We start from the raw sequence: 17,246 nt of genomic DNA, 5'->3' as shown, positions 1-17,246 counted from the left end.
TGGCACTAATCTTTGTAACAGTGTCTTAGTTAGAGTTACTGTTGTTGTGATGAAAAAGCATGAAAGCATCTCATACATTTCTTTATCATCAAAAGGAGTGAGGGCTAGAACTCAAGCAGGGCAGGAACCTGGAGGCAGAAGCTGATGCAGAGACTATGGAGGAGTGTTCCTTACTGGCTTGCTCCCTTTGGCTTGCTCAGCCTGCCTTCTAATAGAACCCAGAACCACCAGCCCAGGAATGGAGCCACCCACCATGGGCTGGGCCCTCCCCCATCAACCACTAATTAGGAAAAAGACCTACAGACTTGCCTAGAGCCCAATTGTATGGGAACATTTTCTCAGTTTCGGCTCCTCTTCTCTGAAGACCCTAGCTTGTGTCAAGTTGACATAAAACTAACCAACACAAACAAGTATAGCCATTTTGTCTGTGCTTGATGCTTGCTTTAACTGCATTAAACACTCTTTTCCTGGCTCATTCTCAAATCCTACTCTGAGTTTTGTTGGGATTATCACTGTATATCTGGCTAAAGGCAGCAGTAATAACCATGCCAGATGTTATGAAAATGTTAAGAAAATGTCCTACAGGCTTACCTATGGCCCAATCGTATGAAGGCATTTTTCTCAATCGAGGCTCCCTCCTGGTTTCTGAGAGATTTGAAGCCATCATAGTGAGGAAGGCATGGCTGGGCATGCATCCATCTGCATGCAGTAAAGCATGCAGAAAAAAAACAAAACAAAAACAAAAATAACCTTTAAACTGTGGTTCACCAGGAAGCAGAGAGAGCTCTATAAGAACAATGCTGTGTGTGAAGCCTTCCAAGGCCCATCACTATTAATCTACAACCTCCATGCAGGCCCTGCTAAGGGCTCCACAGTCTTTAAGACAGCTGCACCAGATGGGAGCCAAGAGTTCAAAACCAGTTTGAGGGTGAGAGTCAGATCAAATGATAGCATTCACTGAAGAAGCCATCATTGTCGATGTTCTTGAAAACAATAAGCATCAAATCTAATGACCAAAACAGAAGATGGAGTTTCTGGAGAGCTATTGTGGGAATCTCAGAATCAATGGGATCCAGGCTCGGACTTAAGTGTTTCAAGGAACCCAGGGACTGGCTGGCTGGGATCCTGTTCTGGGGATATGTTAAGAGGGTTGCATTGCCTTCCCTGTTCACCAGTGGTCTAGTGTTCTGAGGTTGGAGGTGATTCATCCCCTACTGGGCTACCCAGACAGACATTTCCAGGGGAAGTAGGGTTTATAGCTTTCTTATGCAAAATCAGTTTGTTTCACACTTCAGGAATAATAGCCTGGGACAGTCCAGAGCTTCAGCTTTTATTAACTCTTCAGTGAGGAGGTGGAAAAATGCCTTGAACACCTTGTGTAAGCTTCTTCCTTGGCAACGATATATATTATTTTGTCCTCTGATTCCTTGCTTTTGTTCCTTTTTTTCATTCTAGAAGCTTCAGTATAGTGGATTATATAACTCTAAAGTCCCATTTCAATGTTTCATACACACATATATATATACCAAATACCATATACCAATACTATATATACACTATATACTATAGTGGATGTATAACTGCAAAGTCCCATTTCTAATGTTTCATATATATATAGTGGGTGTGACCCAGTAAGTGTCTTTCCAACTTCCAAAAAGAAACATAGTTATCATCTCTAAAGACAAGTAGGATGCCGTTCCCAGCAGCCGCATGAGGCACAGAAATGAGATAACTGCAAACTCCTGGTTCTTGGAAATTAAGGCCGCATCTACATTTGATACAAGCCAATACAGGCTTGGAGGGTTTTAGAAAGATTACTAATCACTTTGACTCAATATAAATAGATGGTTTGTTTGAATTTGTAAAGAAGAGCAATCTGAGGGAACACAGGAATAAGTCCCCTTAAGGTTTGAGAAATCTTGCTGACAATTAATTACTCAATCTCAAGAGCATTGGGTAAATGATGTGTGTTCAATGTTTATAGTTTTTTTTAATTACAGTTTATTCCCTTTATAGCCCACCTGTAGCTCCCTCCCCCTTCCCTTCCCACTGCCATCCTCCCTCTTCTCCTCCCATGACCCCTCCCCCAGTCCACTGATAGGGAAGGTCCTCCTCCCCTTCCATCTGATCCTAGTCTATCAGGTCTCATCAGGACTGGCTGCATTGTCTTCCTCTGTGGCCTCCTGAGGCTGCACACACACACATACCCAGAGGGAGATGATCAAAGAGCAGGCCAATCAGTTTATGTCAGAGAGAGTCCCTGTTCCCATTACTAGGGAACTCACTTGAACACTGAGCTACTATGGGCACATCTGTGCAGAGGTTCTAGGTTATCTGCATGAATGGTCCTTGGTTGGAGTATCAGTCTCAGAAAAGACCCGTGGCCCCAGATTTTTTAGTTCTGTTGCTCTCTTTGTGAAGCTCATGTCCCCTCCAGGTCTTTCTATTTCCCTCTTCTTTTATAACATTCCCTGCACTCTGACCAAAGTTTGGCTATGAGTCTCAGCATCTGCTTTGATACTCTGCAGGGTAGAGTCTTTCAGAGGCCCTCTGTGGTAGGCTCCTGTCCTGTTCCCTGTTTTCCACCTCTTCTGATGTCCATCCTCTTTGCCGTTCTGAATGAGGATTGAGCATCTTACCCAGAGTCCTCCTTCTTAATTAGCTTCTTTAGGTGTACAGATTTTAGTATGTTTATCCTATAGTATATGGCTAATATCCACTTATAAGTGAGTATATACCATTCTGCTTCTGGGATACCTCACTCAGGATGATCTTTTCTAGGTCTCACCAATTGCCTGCAAACTTCATGATTTCCTTCTTTTTAATTGCTGAGTAGTATTCCATTGTGTAAATGTACCACAATTTATACATCCATTCCTCAACTGAGGGCCATCTGGGTTGTTTCCAGCTTCTGGCTATTACAAGTAAAGCTGCTACAAACATGGTTGAACAAATGTCCTTGTTGTGTACTTGAGCATCTTTTGGATATATGCCTAGGAGTGGTATAACTGGATCTTGAGGAAGTGCTATTTCTAATTGTCTGAGAAAGAGCCAGATTGATTTCCAAAATGGTTGTACAAGTTTACATTCCCACCAGCAGTGGAGTAGGGTTCCCCTTTCTCCATCTCCTCTCCAGCATGTGTTGTCACTTGAGTTTTTGATCATAGCCATTCTGATAGGTGTAAGGTGAAATCTCAGGGTCATTTGATTTGCATTTCCCTGATGACTAAGGATGTTGAGCATTTCTTTAAGTGTTTCTCTGCCATTTGATATTCCTCTATTGAGAATTCTCTGTTTAGCTCTGTACCAATTTTTTAATTGGATTACTTGATCTGTTGCTGTTTAACTTCTTGAGTTCCTTATATATTCTGGATATTCGCCCTCTGTCAGATACAGGGTTGGTGAAGATCCTTTCCCAATCTGTAGGCTGTCATTTTGTTCTGATGACAGGGTCTTTGCTTTACAGAAGCTTTTCAGTTTCATGAGGTCCCATTTATTGTTGATCGTAGAGCCTACACTGTTGGTGTTCTGTTCAGGAAGTTGTCTCCATTGCCAATGAGTTCAAGGCTCTTTCCCGCTTTTTCTTCTAAGAAGTTTAGTGTGTCTGGTTTTATGTTGAGGTCTTTGATCCACTTGGGCTTTAGTTTTGTGTAGGATGGTAAGTATGGATCTATTTGCATTTTTCTACATGTAGACATCCAGTTAGACCAGCACCATTTGTTGAAGATGCTATCTTTTCTCCATTGTAAGTTTTGGCATCTTTGTCAAAAATCAGGTGTCCATAAGTTTGTGGGTTTATTTCAGGGTCTTCTATTTGGTTCCATTGATCCACCAGTCAGTTTTTATGCCAGTACCACAATGTTTATAGTTTTAAGCCTTTTAAATTATGCATCGGTTGCAGGAATAAGATAGATACATCTGCACCTTGGAGAAGCATGGAGAAATTTAAAATCTACAGTAGATACACCTGATACGTAGTGGCACATAAGCTGGACCTGAGCCTTAATTATTTTGTCCACTGCTTTCTTGCTTCTTTGAGCTTTTGTTTCTTTTTCTCATTCTAGAAGCTTCACTGTAGTGGACTATATAACTCTGAAGTCCCATTTCTAATATTGGTTTTCCTTGTCTAATAGTTCCAGGGACAACATGATGTAATGATGGAGGTCTATGCTCATGCCTCTTGGTGTTAGGAGTGTTCAGCTGTCTCTAGTTCTACTGAGCCACTCTGGAGGCAGAAGTGTCCTCTGACCAGATAGACCTGGGCCATGTACAAGGTACATGGATCTCCTATGAGGTGCTGAGCAGCCAGGTGTAGAATTCTGCCTCCACAGCTCCTACAGAGTCAGTGCTAACTTCTCCCGCAGGAAGGACCTGTCCTCTCTTTCTGCAGAAACAAATACATCTGGCAGTCAGTTTATTAAAAGAAGAGAAGATAGCTCTGCAGGTGCCAACCCCGTAAGGGACTGGAGTTTTAAACAGATGTTACTGGAGGACACTTCTGGGAGAACTGAGGCTCTGTACCACTGGCGTTCTGGCACCATGCCTACACTCACTAGGACTGTCTCTATGGATCTTCTCAGAACCACACTTTTAACCCCTTCTGCTGAACATAGCCATCTATTAAAAGTGACACCTTGTCCACCACTGTGTGGCCCCCCGTTCTGTGTTTCTGCCCAGTAAGAGGGGTGAGAAATTTAGGTAGCAAGATGCACCCCTGGAAATACAGGAGGTACTTACTGTGACCCTTGTTCATCTAGAATTGCATTTCAAGTTTCTGCCAGGATGCCAGCCTCTGATTAGCCACTGGGGTTCAGCAAAATGGATGCTTGGTGAAGAGGAAAGAGGAAAAGGAAGAGCTGGGCATGGTGGTGCACACCTGTGATCCCAACACTCTGGGAGGCAGAGGCAAGTGGATTGCTGTAAGTTCGAGGCCAGCCTGGTCTACAGAGCAAGTCTAGGACGGCCAAAACTACACAGAAAAACCCTGTGTTGGAAAACAACAACAACAAAAAGAATCAAGGAAAAGAAAGAGGAAAGGGAGATGTCAAGGATCCTTCCCTCAATGACAGTGGGAACTCAACCCAACTAGGAAGCAAAGCCAAACCACATGTATCAACTTCTGTGATCACTCAGGGGTAGTGCTGGCATTTGTCATCTCCAGGGCCCCAGCTGTTGGCTGTAATTCCTACCATGGAAAACAAACACCTGCACCTGTAAGTTATGAAGTTTATGTAGCAAAAGATGGCATTTTACCACACCCTAGCTACAAAGCACACATCCCCAATTTATTGACACTTTGGGGAAAATGATATAGTCTCACTGTAGAATGAAACTAGAAAACCAGGCAACTATCAATCCAGTAATCCAAGAAGTAGCCTGCCAAAAAAAAAAAAAAAAGTTTTTATTGCTCCATGCTTTCTTCTAGCAAGGTATTATCAGGACATGTTTTCCAAACTCTTTCCATATGTGTCTGTCTGTTATTACAGCTTTAGATCTGGGATCTTGGGAAGTGTGAGCCAACACAAGCTTCTCCTAATACAGAGATGTAAAAACAAAGAGGGGAAATTTGGCTTTAAAATGGTTGTCCCCATGTCACCCCATCTTGGAGATCACACAGCTGTGCTAAGCAAAATTTGCTTCCTCCAGTGGGGGCCACTGTGCTGGTTGCCCCAGCTCTGTTCACAAAATCAGAGATTCTGGCCAATGACCAGTTCTCTCCATGTCTGAGCATTTGGGAGACTCTGGAGAGGATACAGGGGATTCTAAGGGACCCTTGGGCCTAGGAACACAGGGTACTCCTAAGGTTGGATCTCTGCTCTAGCAACGTACTCAACATGTCAGTCTATTGCTCCTCAACCAAGCTGAGCTTCCCTTCATGGTCTACAGAGGGCAAAACATGACATTTTGAATGGCTATGACCATGTGGAGAGAATAAGGCAGAGATGAGTGGGGTATGGGAACAATTGCCAGCTGCAGCTCAGAGCACCCCACGGTACGCCACAGCATCCCACAGCAGCCCAGGTGGAAACGGAGATCCTACTCTGGGCTCCAGTTCTATGACTTTTCTTGAATCTTGCTGACAACTCCAGGGTTACAGGGGATGTGATTTTACTGTCTCCCTTCCAGAGATTTCCACACCTACTCTCTTCATGGGAGTGTGCAGCTGAGTCTGGAAAGCACATCATGAGGGACACACAGAACCAGGAGGGGTTTGGGGGAGCGTATAGCAGGACCTTTGAGTCTGCTGGACCCAGCCACCTGGTCCTAGGCCTCCATGCTGCCTCCACTTCCCATAGTAAACAAGTCATGCGTGTGGGCACTGAGATCCCAGAAGGAGGGAGGGGTGGAATTCAGTGGTTTCAGTACCTGCTAAAAGGAGACCCTGACAGGCCTAACGTGAGGGTGTCAATCTTGTTCTTGCCTTTGGAATTTCAAGTTACTGTGTAGGAGAATGACAGGGATCCTATATGCAGTGAGTGACTCTTCAGCGAACTGTCCACAGGTCTCTGAATGTCCCTGGTGATACATAGATGTCTGGAAATGTGGAGACTTTGCCGAGCATATGCAAAGCCTTAGCAGATTCCTCACAGGCCTGCATACAACCAGGGATGATGCTGCCATCCCAACCCTTAGGAGGCAGAGGCAAAAGGATCAGAAGCTCAAAGTCACTCACTGGTGCATAGTGAGCTGGAGGCCATCCTGGGCTGCATGAGGCCCTGTCACAAACTCACAAGAGGATTCAGGCCAAGCCATGGACTTTAGCTCTGTAGAAGCTGCTCCAGAAAAATCCTCACTAAAGTTGTCCCCAGTCATAAAGAAGAGTGTCTGTTGCCACTTCCCCACACCTGCCAGTGCTTTAAAAGATAACTAAGACATCCATATAAATGTCCTTGGATTTGCCCCACAGCATGTCTGGCCTGAAAGGTGAAGATCTGTAGGAAAAACCAAAACAACCCTAGCAAAGGAATGAAAGCTAGAGATGCTGCCACCTGGTGGCTACCTTAGGCATGTGCAGAACAGACTGCTGCTCTCAGGGAGTTGATTTGTGAGAATTTGCCGAACTCTGATGATAATGAGCCTTGCTAGCAGTGTGTAATATGCAAATAACACAGTGCTGATTAGCATGAGAGGTTTCGAGCCTTGCCGAGGTAAAAGCTGCATTTGCCTTCTGGCTTGATGTTCTCTGATTTCTTTTTTAACCCCCATTAAATTCTGCTCCCGGCACCTTGGATAATGTATTTAGTGGCAGGAGGAGGCAGCAGATGCAAGCAGGAATAAATAAGATTTTCCATATTTAGAAGGAGGCCATTTATTTCTGCGTACAGATCTATCAGGCGTGTTATTTATGTACTTTGCAATTTTTCTTGGACCCAGATTTTGCAGGGTGCTTTGGTGAAAGTACAGGCCGTTGCGGCAACAGTTGAGCTCTTGGCGCTGTTCCCGCAGGATGAGCCTAACTCATGTCCCTGGCTCCGCTCTATTTGGGTCTGTCTCTTACCTCATTAAAAGATAACAGTGTGCGGTGCCGAAGCCAGGCAGGCAGATGGGGTCTCCTGTATTGAGTGGGAAAGCGCAGATTAGCTGTGGACACTCTCAATTGCACAGAAACAGAAAGCCAGGGACCAACCATGCTCTGCCCAGCCCTGTCCTGTGACTGGGGGTGACTGGCTCAGGCTCCTCCTACATCCACCCCCCAGGTCACTCAAAGGATTCTAATAGTATTGCCACGTATCTGTGGCTTATAAATGCTCACTGACAGTAGGAGAACATGTCCTCTAGGCTTACTGTCTCTTGCCCTTCCCTTGTCTCATTACAAAGAGGCTAAAGGACATAGCCATGCAGCATTTGATTCAAAGCTGGTGGGGTTGGGGTGTAGATGGGCTTTTGGATACTCGGGTTTTTGCAGCATTTAAACCCAAAGAAGGATGCTTAGGCAAAGAGCGAGCCTCGTGCATGTCGGTGTTTGCAAAAGTAACTGGAGAATGTTCTAGAGTTTCAGCACTTGAGGCAGGAGAGAGGAGGCATGACTCCCTTGGAATCATTCTGTCTTGGACCTGTGTTCCAAAAACACTCATAAGATTTAGGTCTCAGTAGCAACACGGGCTTTCCCGCTGTTGCTGTGGGGACCATGGCCAAGCACAGGACCCCAGCCTGAGGGAAGCCCACAGCAGTTTGCTGTGCGAGGGCTTGGAGGGTAGCAGAGGAAGCAGCAAGAAAACCACCGGCGGGTTAGCTGGCTTCTTAGGAGCAGGAAGAGCTGATTTGGCTGGTGTCCCCCTAACTGGTATGAACCCCGTCTCGGTATTTAAATGTGGATCCATGCTATCTTATTCAGGATGCTGATGAGTTTATTTTGCCAACTGGAACTAATAAAACCTGAGGCATATTTGAACTAGCTTTCTTTACCTTTGGAGGATGTTGCCTGACAGGGGATGCATTGAGGGCGATGAACGGTCGTCATCTAGGACTGTAGGAAACCCAGAGCGTGGCCAGGTCCAAACCAAGAAATGTATAGTTTTGAATATGGTGACTAGGCCAGGGGCACTTTGGCTAATACTCTAGGTTCTCTGGCTTTGCTCTATGCTGCATTTGGTGTTATCATGGAGAAAGCACGGGGTAGAGAAGATGACCTCAACACAGCAGCAGCCGGAACAATGATGGGAATGTTGTATAAATGTGCAAGTGGTCTTCGAGGAATAGCACGCGTGGCCTGGCAGGGCTGACACTCACCAGTCTCTACTGTCTAACAACTGGGAGCGCAGGAAAGGTTCCCTGCTCCAACAGTCACTCTGAAGATTTTGCCACCGTAGGAATGGGAGACACTTCCTGGTCATCCAGATCAATTTTTTAACAAGTCAGTCTGGAGTCGCTTCCTCTCTTGTACCTACAATTACTTTTGAACAATTGGAGACTCTGATTTGCTGTGACAAAGTTCATGGATAGTTAGCCTGGGCTACACTACTTACCCTTAAGTGAGTGGAAGCCAGACCCTTTGGCAGCTCGCTGAGTGTTTTCTTCTCCTCTGGAGATGATCTTGCACCTGTTTTCTTTCCCACCCTCAAACTGCAAAACCACCTGCTCTCCAAATTCAGGCCATGGTTATTTTCAACACTTTTATCACCATGTTTATTCTCTTAAAAATCTAAAACTTGTGTTGCCCTGTATTCCAAACAAAAGGTGAAAATAGAACCAAAGTTGGAAAAAAAAAAAAAAAGGATTTAGTTCTCTCCACAAAGTCCCCAGCATCCCCCCTGGTCTTCTGGTCTGTTGGTGAGAACATTAAAGCCCTCTGTTGTGAGAAGACCAGCTCTGGGTTGGGAGCGGGACACAGCCCTGATGCAGCTCCTACCTTCCCTGACTTTCTTACTGGCAGGTGAGTCAGGGGCTTAGTGGCAGTGTCCCCCCACCATGAGATCCCTATCGCACCCCAAGTTTGGCCGTCCCATCCTGCCTAAGACATGCCTGGTAGAGGTCATTGTGCTGAAAGCTCATCGACGCCTCCAGAAGCCTCTGCCTGGGGCGATTTGTTTATACAGTAATTCTGGTGGCCAGGGTTACTTTAGTCTCTTTGGCTGGATCATAATTAGCCAAAAAGTGCTGGGGGCAAACCCTTCCTGCACAGTGCAGGTTTTAGAATCTTCTGGGCTATTTAGATTTGAGCAAAATAGAATTCACTCCAGCTGTTCTTTCCACTAGAAAAATAAGTTGGTGTTTTCTGCCAACTATCACAAAACAAACAGAAAGTTTATTGAAAAACACCACATAAACACCTGATCCTATGAAACACAACTCAATATTTGTCTTTCCCTTGGAAATGACTCCCCAGGAAAGCAGGAACACCAGACATGGGCAGCCCCTTCCAACTCAGGCATAAGTCTCATAAAACTGGAGCAATGTCACTTGATGCTGCTCCCTCAAACTTTGCAGTGGTTCCTGCATCCCTTACCACCGATGGCACTAATCATCATTTTTGTAAGTGTTCTTGGAACAGAAAGTATGAAGAGGGGATGGGAGACATCGATGACAATCTAGCCTTGCAGGAAACAACAGGGGTATTTCGGGCTTCCTCTCAGAAACTATCCATCAGCACAGTCATACTTCTGTCCTGTCTGCCCAAAGTGAAATGTCCATCTCCCCTCCATGCTTCATTAGAAGCCACAGAAGGTTCTAGAATTTCAGCATTTGGAAGAAAAACAGAGGGCACATGGTTGAGCTGAGAACCTCAGCTTTTGCTGCTGCTGCTTCTTCTTCTTCTTCTTCTTCTTCTTCTTCTTCTTCTTCTTCTTCTTCTTCTTCTTCTTCTTCTTCTCCTTCTTCCTCCTCCTCCTCCTCCTCCTCTTCCTCTTCCTCCTCCTCCTCCCCCTCCTCCTCCTCCTCCTGCTCCTCCTCCTCCTTCTCTTTCTTTTTTTCTTCTGATTTCTTGAGATAGGGTTTCTCTATGTACCCTAGGCTGACCTGCAACTCTCTCTGTAGACCAGACTGGCCTCAAACTCAGAAATCTGCCTGCCTCTGCCTCCTGAGCACTCAGATTAAAGGCATGTGCCAGCATGCCAGGGTCAGTGTCAACTTCCTCTCAGGATACATTCCCTGCCCTCTGAAGGAAGCAGCTAGCAATGCAATTCAATACAATGCTACACAACCTCCCCAAACCTCCCCCGGGCACTGCCGGGTTGCGCCAACTGTGCATCTGTTTGTTTGGAAGGCCTTGTTTGTAACAGGTGCTTCTCGGTTACAACCTGTCGAGAACACAGGTGGTACAGGCTGGGTCTAGAAATCTGGAAGGTTCTTGGGGTGAAATGCTGTTGTGGACATGGGGACAAGTCAAGTTGTGGCCTGTGATGTTCTAGACATAAGGGGAAAACCAGGAACAGATGTAGCACTCAGGAATGAGTGTCCACCTCAGACCATGCATGTCCGTTTAAGACCACTGGAGTCATTCATAGAGCAGCTACTATCCTCTGCGTGGTTTGCCTGTTTGCCCTGTATCTGGGCTGCATGTCTTCTGACATCACTCTGATACAGAGAGACAGTTAGCAAAGTAGCTGAAGGGCATCCAGCAGAGCATGCCCGCTACAAATAGCTGGATTCCTCTTCTCAGCAAAAGCACTCACACCCCTGCTTCCAGGTCTGCCCAGACTCCAAATCACACCTGTCACGTCTTCTGAGTAGCTTATGTGAATAGCTCAGTTCTGGATGCTGGAGTTACAAGATGGTGATGGATGGGGTTCTGTAAGGTTGTGCAGTTTGAGAATACAATATCTCGTGTAATTACCAAAGGTGTATCTGTGACCCCGATCCACTGTCACCTCATGCCTGGAAAGGTCATTGATTTCCTGCCAGCATTATCCTCACATTAAACCCATGCAGTTGTCATTCTCAGGTGGTAGAGACCACCGCTGCTGTCATTGTCAAAGGAATACTGGAGTTAACAAGGACTTTGTCACCTCCCGCTTTGTGTCCCCTTCATGAGTACAACTTAGACTTTAGAATGGGTTATCCAGCCTAGGGACACAGTCTTGGCTTTGAGTGAAATAATTCTTTTTTTTTTATTAGTTACACTTTATTCACTTTGTATCCCCCCATAAGCCCCTCCCTCCTCCACTCCCGATCCCACCCTCCCTCCCCCTTCTTCACGAATGCCCCTCCCCAAGTCCATTGATAGGGGAGGTCCTCTTCTCCTTTCTTCTGATCTTAGTCTATCAGATCACATCAGGAGTGGCTGCATTGTCATCTTCTGTGGCCTGGTAAGGCTGCTCCCCCCTCAGGGGGAGGTGATCAAAGAGCAGGCCAATCAGTTTATGTCAGAGGCAGTCCCTCTTCCCATTACTATGTAACCCACTTGGACACTAAACTGCCATGGGCTACATCTGTGCAGGGGTTCTAGGTTATCTCCATGCCTGGTACTTGGTTGGAGTATGAGTCTCTGGAAAGACCCCTGTGTTCAAATATTCTGGTTCTGTTGCTCTCCTTGTGGGGTTCCTGTCCTCTCCATATCTTTCTATTTCCCACTTTTTACATAAGATTCCATGCACTCTGCCCAACAGTTGGCCATAAGTCTCAGCATCTGCTTTGATAGTCTACTGGGCAGAGCCTTTCAGAGGTCCTCTGTGACAGGTTCCTAGGTTGTTTCCTGTTTTCATCTTCTTCTGATGTCCATCTTCTTTGCCTTTCGGGATGGGGATTGAAGTTTTGGTCAGGGTCCTCTCTCTTGATTGGTTTCTTTAGATGTACAGATTTTAGTAGGTTTATCCTATGTTATATGTCTATATGAGTGAGTATATGCCGTGTGTGTATTTCTGCTTCTGGGACAGCTCACTCAAGATGATCCTTTCCAGGTCCCACCATTTACCTGCAAATTTCGTGATTTCCTTATTTTTCATTGCAGAGTAATACTCCATTGTGTAGGTGTACCACAATTTCTGCATCTATTCTTCAGTTGAGGGGCATCTGGGCTGTTTCCAGCTTCTGGCTATTACAAATAAAGCTGCTACAAACATGGTTGAGCAAATGTCCATATTGTGTACTTGAGCCTCTTTTGGATATATGCCTAGGAGTGGTATGGCTGGATCTTGAGGAAGCGCTATTCCTAGTTGTCTGAGAAAGCGCCAGATTGATTTCCAGAGTGGTTGTACAAGTTTACATTCCTATCAGCAGTGGAGTAGGGTTCCCCTTTCTCCATCTCCTCTCCAGCATGTGTTGTCACTTGAGTTTTTCATCTTGGCCATTCTGATGGGTGTCAAGTGAAATCTCAGGGTCGTTTTGATTTGCATTTCCCTAATGGCTAATGACGTTGAGCATTTCTTTAAGTGTTTCTCTGCCATTCGATATTCCTCTATAGAGAGTTCTCTGTTTAGCTCTGTTCCCCATTTTATGTGCCCATTTGGAACCAGAACTTCATCCTCTTGAGTGTAACACAGTCTGCCGTGTGAGAAAATGAAGACTGGACAACTGGGGTTGGGAGGTGGGGGCTGAGTAGAGCCCAGCGTGTGCTTTGCCTGCTGGGTTCCACTCAGATTCTAGACAGCATGAGAACATCCCAGCCTGTGGATGACACCGTGCTACTGCTGCTACTGTGTATGTGACAGGCCTAGGTTCCCGTTCACCTAGAATCCTCACACTGGCCGAAAGACAAAGGGTTGACTCTTGTTCTTTTACCATTGGAACCGGATGTTAAGTCGTGAACCAATTCTGCAGGGCACAGGAACCACCCAAGAGCCATTCATAATTTATAGCTAATTAACCTTTTCTTTAATAAACCTTGAAACCTAATTTCCTCCTCTGGTACGTATTGTATTTTCACTGATATTTATACAGAACATCTCAAGTCTGATTAAGGCAAACACTGCTGAATTAGGGTTTTCTTTGAAAATATGTATTAAGTGATCCTTTCTCAAGTCCTTCTTAAAAGCAAATCGTATTCTTAAATTTTAATAATGTTCTGTTAATTCTTTGAGAATCTCCAACAATGTATTCTTACCACATTGACCTCACCCTCCCCTAACTCTCCCCAGACCCACCCATCCCCCCACGTCAAGCTTGTTGAGTCCAGTTTGTGGTGCCCAGCTGCTTTTGGGTGTGGCCTGCCAGGTTTCACACCACTAAAGAAAACGGACTCTCCCTGGCAGCTATCAAATGCCAGTAGCTCCTCAGCCAGGGGCAGGGCTTCATCCCCCTGACCCGCTCTGTTCGCCACTGTTGCTGGAAGGTAATATGCTGGAGCACTGGAGAGGCAGTGGCTTTCTTGGATTGTGCTGTCGCAGAGGAATACATCTTTATACATGACATGCAAACAAGCAACAATAGGGCCAAATGGCTCAGCAGGTAAAGCCTGATGATCTGAATTCAATCCCTGGGATTCGTGTGATGGAAGGAAAAGACCGTCTCCTGTAAGTTGTCATCTGACTTCCGCACACTTACTGTGACATGTATGAAGTCATGCAGAATACACACTTACATATGTAAGTAGGTAGAAAAATACTTTCAAAGAACGAACAATGGAAGCCGTCTATGGCACTGGCAAGATCAGTGAAAGTCTTGCCTGTTTCCTACTTGGTGGCATGAGCCTTTGACAGCTTCCTTTTTCCAATGTCATGGTCAGGGTGCGCTGCTCCCTCTCCACCAGAGCCCTCAGGCCCCACGTGGTGCACTCCACTCCTCTCTTAGCCCATCTCTTAACATGTTTGATTATCACTTGATTGTCTCCCCCAGCGAGGACCCTCTTGCACTCTAATGACTCCTTCACATCCACTCTCAACATGCCGTGTGGTGGGAGGATGAGAGCGAAGCACGATGCTGTTCTCTGCCACGTGACTCCTGCAGGCACACGGGCTCTTCACATAACCACTTGTCCCTCAGCACAGAGGGTGACAAGAGGCAATGGGGTCACCCACAGGCCTTCAGCCAGCAACCACCTCCAGAGGTCAGAGCTGCCGTGTCTCTTCTCCTCCCTTTCTGCCCTGAGTCTCTTTCGGTTCCAGATCCAAGCAGGCCTCCAGATTCCCTCTTCTGAGTTCCACTTGGGAACTCCATGTCACGTGTGGCCTTGAATTAAAACCTACACTCCTGTTTCTCAGGGAACAGCCAGAACCAGGAAGCAAACATGAGCCTTGTGCCCTAACTGTAGGACTTCAAAATAATATCATCTCCAACTCACCACACCTCCAAGAATGCCCTTGAACTCCCGATCCTCCCTCCTCCACCTCCCGCCTGGCTCACGAATCATTCTCAGTCTGTCGATAGTATGTCCACAGTCTGCTGTTTTAGAGTGTTACCAAGTGAATGGATGGCTGGATACCAAATGAATGAATGAATGAATGAATGAATGAATGAATGAATGGGTGAAAGCTTTAATATATGTATGTCAATGATGGAATTAGAAATAGGGAATATATGCATGACACTCTGTTATTCATTTCGGTAAGAGGCCCGTGAGTAGAAGGCTTCAGGGTCATGGCTTCAGGAAATCCCAACAAGTACCCACTAAAAAAGAGATGAAGAGCCAAAGAAAGCCCTAACCAAAGAGTATAACCCAGGAACAGAGCCTGGCTTCCTGGCTCAGGTGTTTCCTTTCCTTGGTATGTGCTACACAAAAGATTTGTCATTAAAGTTGTTCTCGGTGACCTGAAATATGATGACCTTGGACAGTGACATCTTTGAATTAGGCTGAGCCTGGCAGAACTAGCCTCTCCTCTCTTCTGCAGCCACCAAGGTATATGAAAGGCCAGGGCATGCCCTGTCTGTAACGCTGGCTGGCTGACTTCCAAGCATTCAGAAGCGGCTCTGCAGCAGGGTGAGGTGGCTCACGCCTGTAATCCCAGCACTCTGGGAGGCAGAGACAGGAGGATCCCTGTGGGTTCGAGGCAGCCTGGTCTACAAAGCGAGTCCAGGACAGCCAAGGCTACACAGAGAAACCCTGTCTTAAAAAAAAAAAAAAAAAAAAAAAACACAGAAATGGCTCTGCTGCAGAGGGACAGTAAGTATGTGTCCTACCTTCTGTGTCCCCAGCCCACTGAGTTAGAGAGAAATTGCCTATGCAAGAAGGTTTAGAAACAAATAGATTTCTTCTGTTCCTAGGGAAGCAGGAACAGACACCTTGGCCTCTTGGCTTCTTGGCCTCATTTTGCCTCACTCCAAAAATGAGACCTGTGGGGCCTGGAGAAACTAACTGTGGGGCACGTTGTGGGTCCCTGGAGGCACTAGCTAGGATTGTTGTCTAGCGAAGTTCCTAAGCCTTCCTGTTTCTCTCTTCATCTCACTTCTGTGGCACTCTGAACTACCATCAGGCTTCTCTCCAGCTGAACTTGAATAGTGGGTCTGTAGGTCAGGGACCCCTGCACCCAGCTACCTAGAGGACACCCACATCCTAGCCACTGGGCAAGGACCTTTCCTCCAGCCCATAGGCATGGGTCCTGCTATTAGTTCCTCCCATCTGAGCTGGACATTGTCCCCAAACATCTGTCCACTAGGACTGTGCAATTGGCCTTCTGTGTCACATAGCTGGGAGCTCCCAGCTCCCTTCTGTGTCACAGAGCTGGCTAGATGGAGGAGAGCACACTCTACCTGGGTCAGGCCCCTTGAGGACCTTGACATCATGCTACCAGGCAGCCTTGTCTTCTGTTTGGGAATAGCAGTGGCTGTCCAGTTCTGCATGGTCCCTGCGGGAGGAGCCAGCTGTTTCATAGGAAACCTGATCTCCAGATGTCTCCCATCTTATGGGCATCTGAGGCCCAAACCACAGTGTCTATCTCCCTGTGCCCTGTGCAGGGTCTGGACTCAGAACACACCACACATACTCTTTTAATGGGCTAGTAGACAGTTTTTCTCTCCATATAACTATAACTCACTGATTCTTTGTCCAGAAGAAAAGGTGGGGGCGGGAAAGCTTCCAGGATCCACCACTCTGCCTTCCTGGTTTCCTGTGGATTTCTGTTTTCCCCCAGGTCCTCTCTGCTTTTCTCTGATTGCTCCCATACCACTTGGAATTGCCAGCTCCCGTGTTGTTTATCATTACTTTCGAGGCTGTCTCTACCATATGGCACAGAGCTCTGTGCAGGTGGAATGCTCGGGCTTTGATCAATAATATTAGCACAGGCTTGCAGACACTTCACTCCCACATCTGTTGTCACTGCATGCTCTTCCTCTGTCTTGTCACCTCTCCCAGTCCTTAGGACACCAGCCACATTGGATTAAGATCCACCCTCTCCAGCAAAACCTCAACCTAGTTTACATCTAATGACCACTGTGCATTGACCGTTTCCACGTGAGGTCACACTGAACTAGGGTTAGAACGTCACCATTTCTTTTAGAGCACACGGTTCTACCTGTGATGCTGTTGTGGGGGAACTTACTATTTGTTCATTTAAGAAGGATTTTTCCCAAGCTGAAAAGGCTGTATGCACCCACACCCAATGCCAGTGCTCACTTGGTCCGATAGCGGGTTTGTCCCAGCACTGTCGTGTTTTGTTTTGTGTTGCTTTATGATTGATGGGTAAAAGCTTTATGTGTGTATGTCTGTTCTACAGAACTCCTGATTGATCTAATTAGCAAATATCTAACATCCTGTGAGTCCTGGAGAACACCTCAAATCTCCTTTCAGCAGTCTTCATGTGAATTACCAACTTCAGTCATCCCAGTAGGCAATAAAGGTTTTGAACTGTCCTCTTGACATGCTGAATCAGGCCCTTTGACCCACGTGCCCCCGCTTCTCATCCTACCCACTTATCATAGTTAGGTTTCTATTGCTGTGG

General features: G+C 46.2%; 1 protein-coding gene and 1 pseudogene across 6 annotated transcripts in view; both read left to right on the top strand.

Annotated features, from left to right (window-relative positions):
* Dpp6 (dipeptidyl peptidase like 6) overlaps nucleotides 1-17,246 on the top strand; it is an 831,812-nt gene that overhangs the window by 721,985 nt on the left and 92,581 nt on the right. The window lies entirely within an intron of this gene.
* LOC110555364 (mitochondrial import inner membrane translocase subunit Tim23-like) lies at nucleotides 7,954-8,793 on the top strand (annotated as a pseudogene).

Source organism: Meriones unguiculatus, chromosome 21 (genome assembly GCF_030254825.1).
Source record: "Meriones unguiculatus strain TT.TT164.6M chromosome 21, Bangor_MerUng_6.1, whole genome shotgun sequence".
NCBI classification, from domain to species: domain Eukaryota; kingdom Metazoa; phylum Chordata; class Mammalia; order Rodentia; family Muridae; genus Meriones; species Meriones unguiculatus.
The sequence above is the reverse complement of the archived record's forward strand: the minus strand, read 5'-3'. Positions and strand labels throughout refer to the sequence as shown.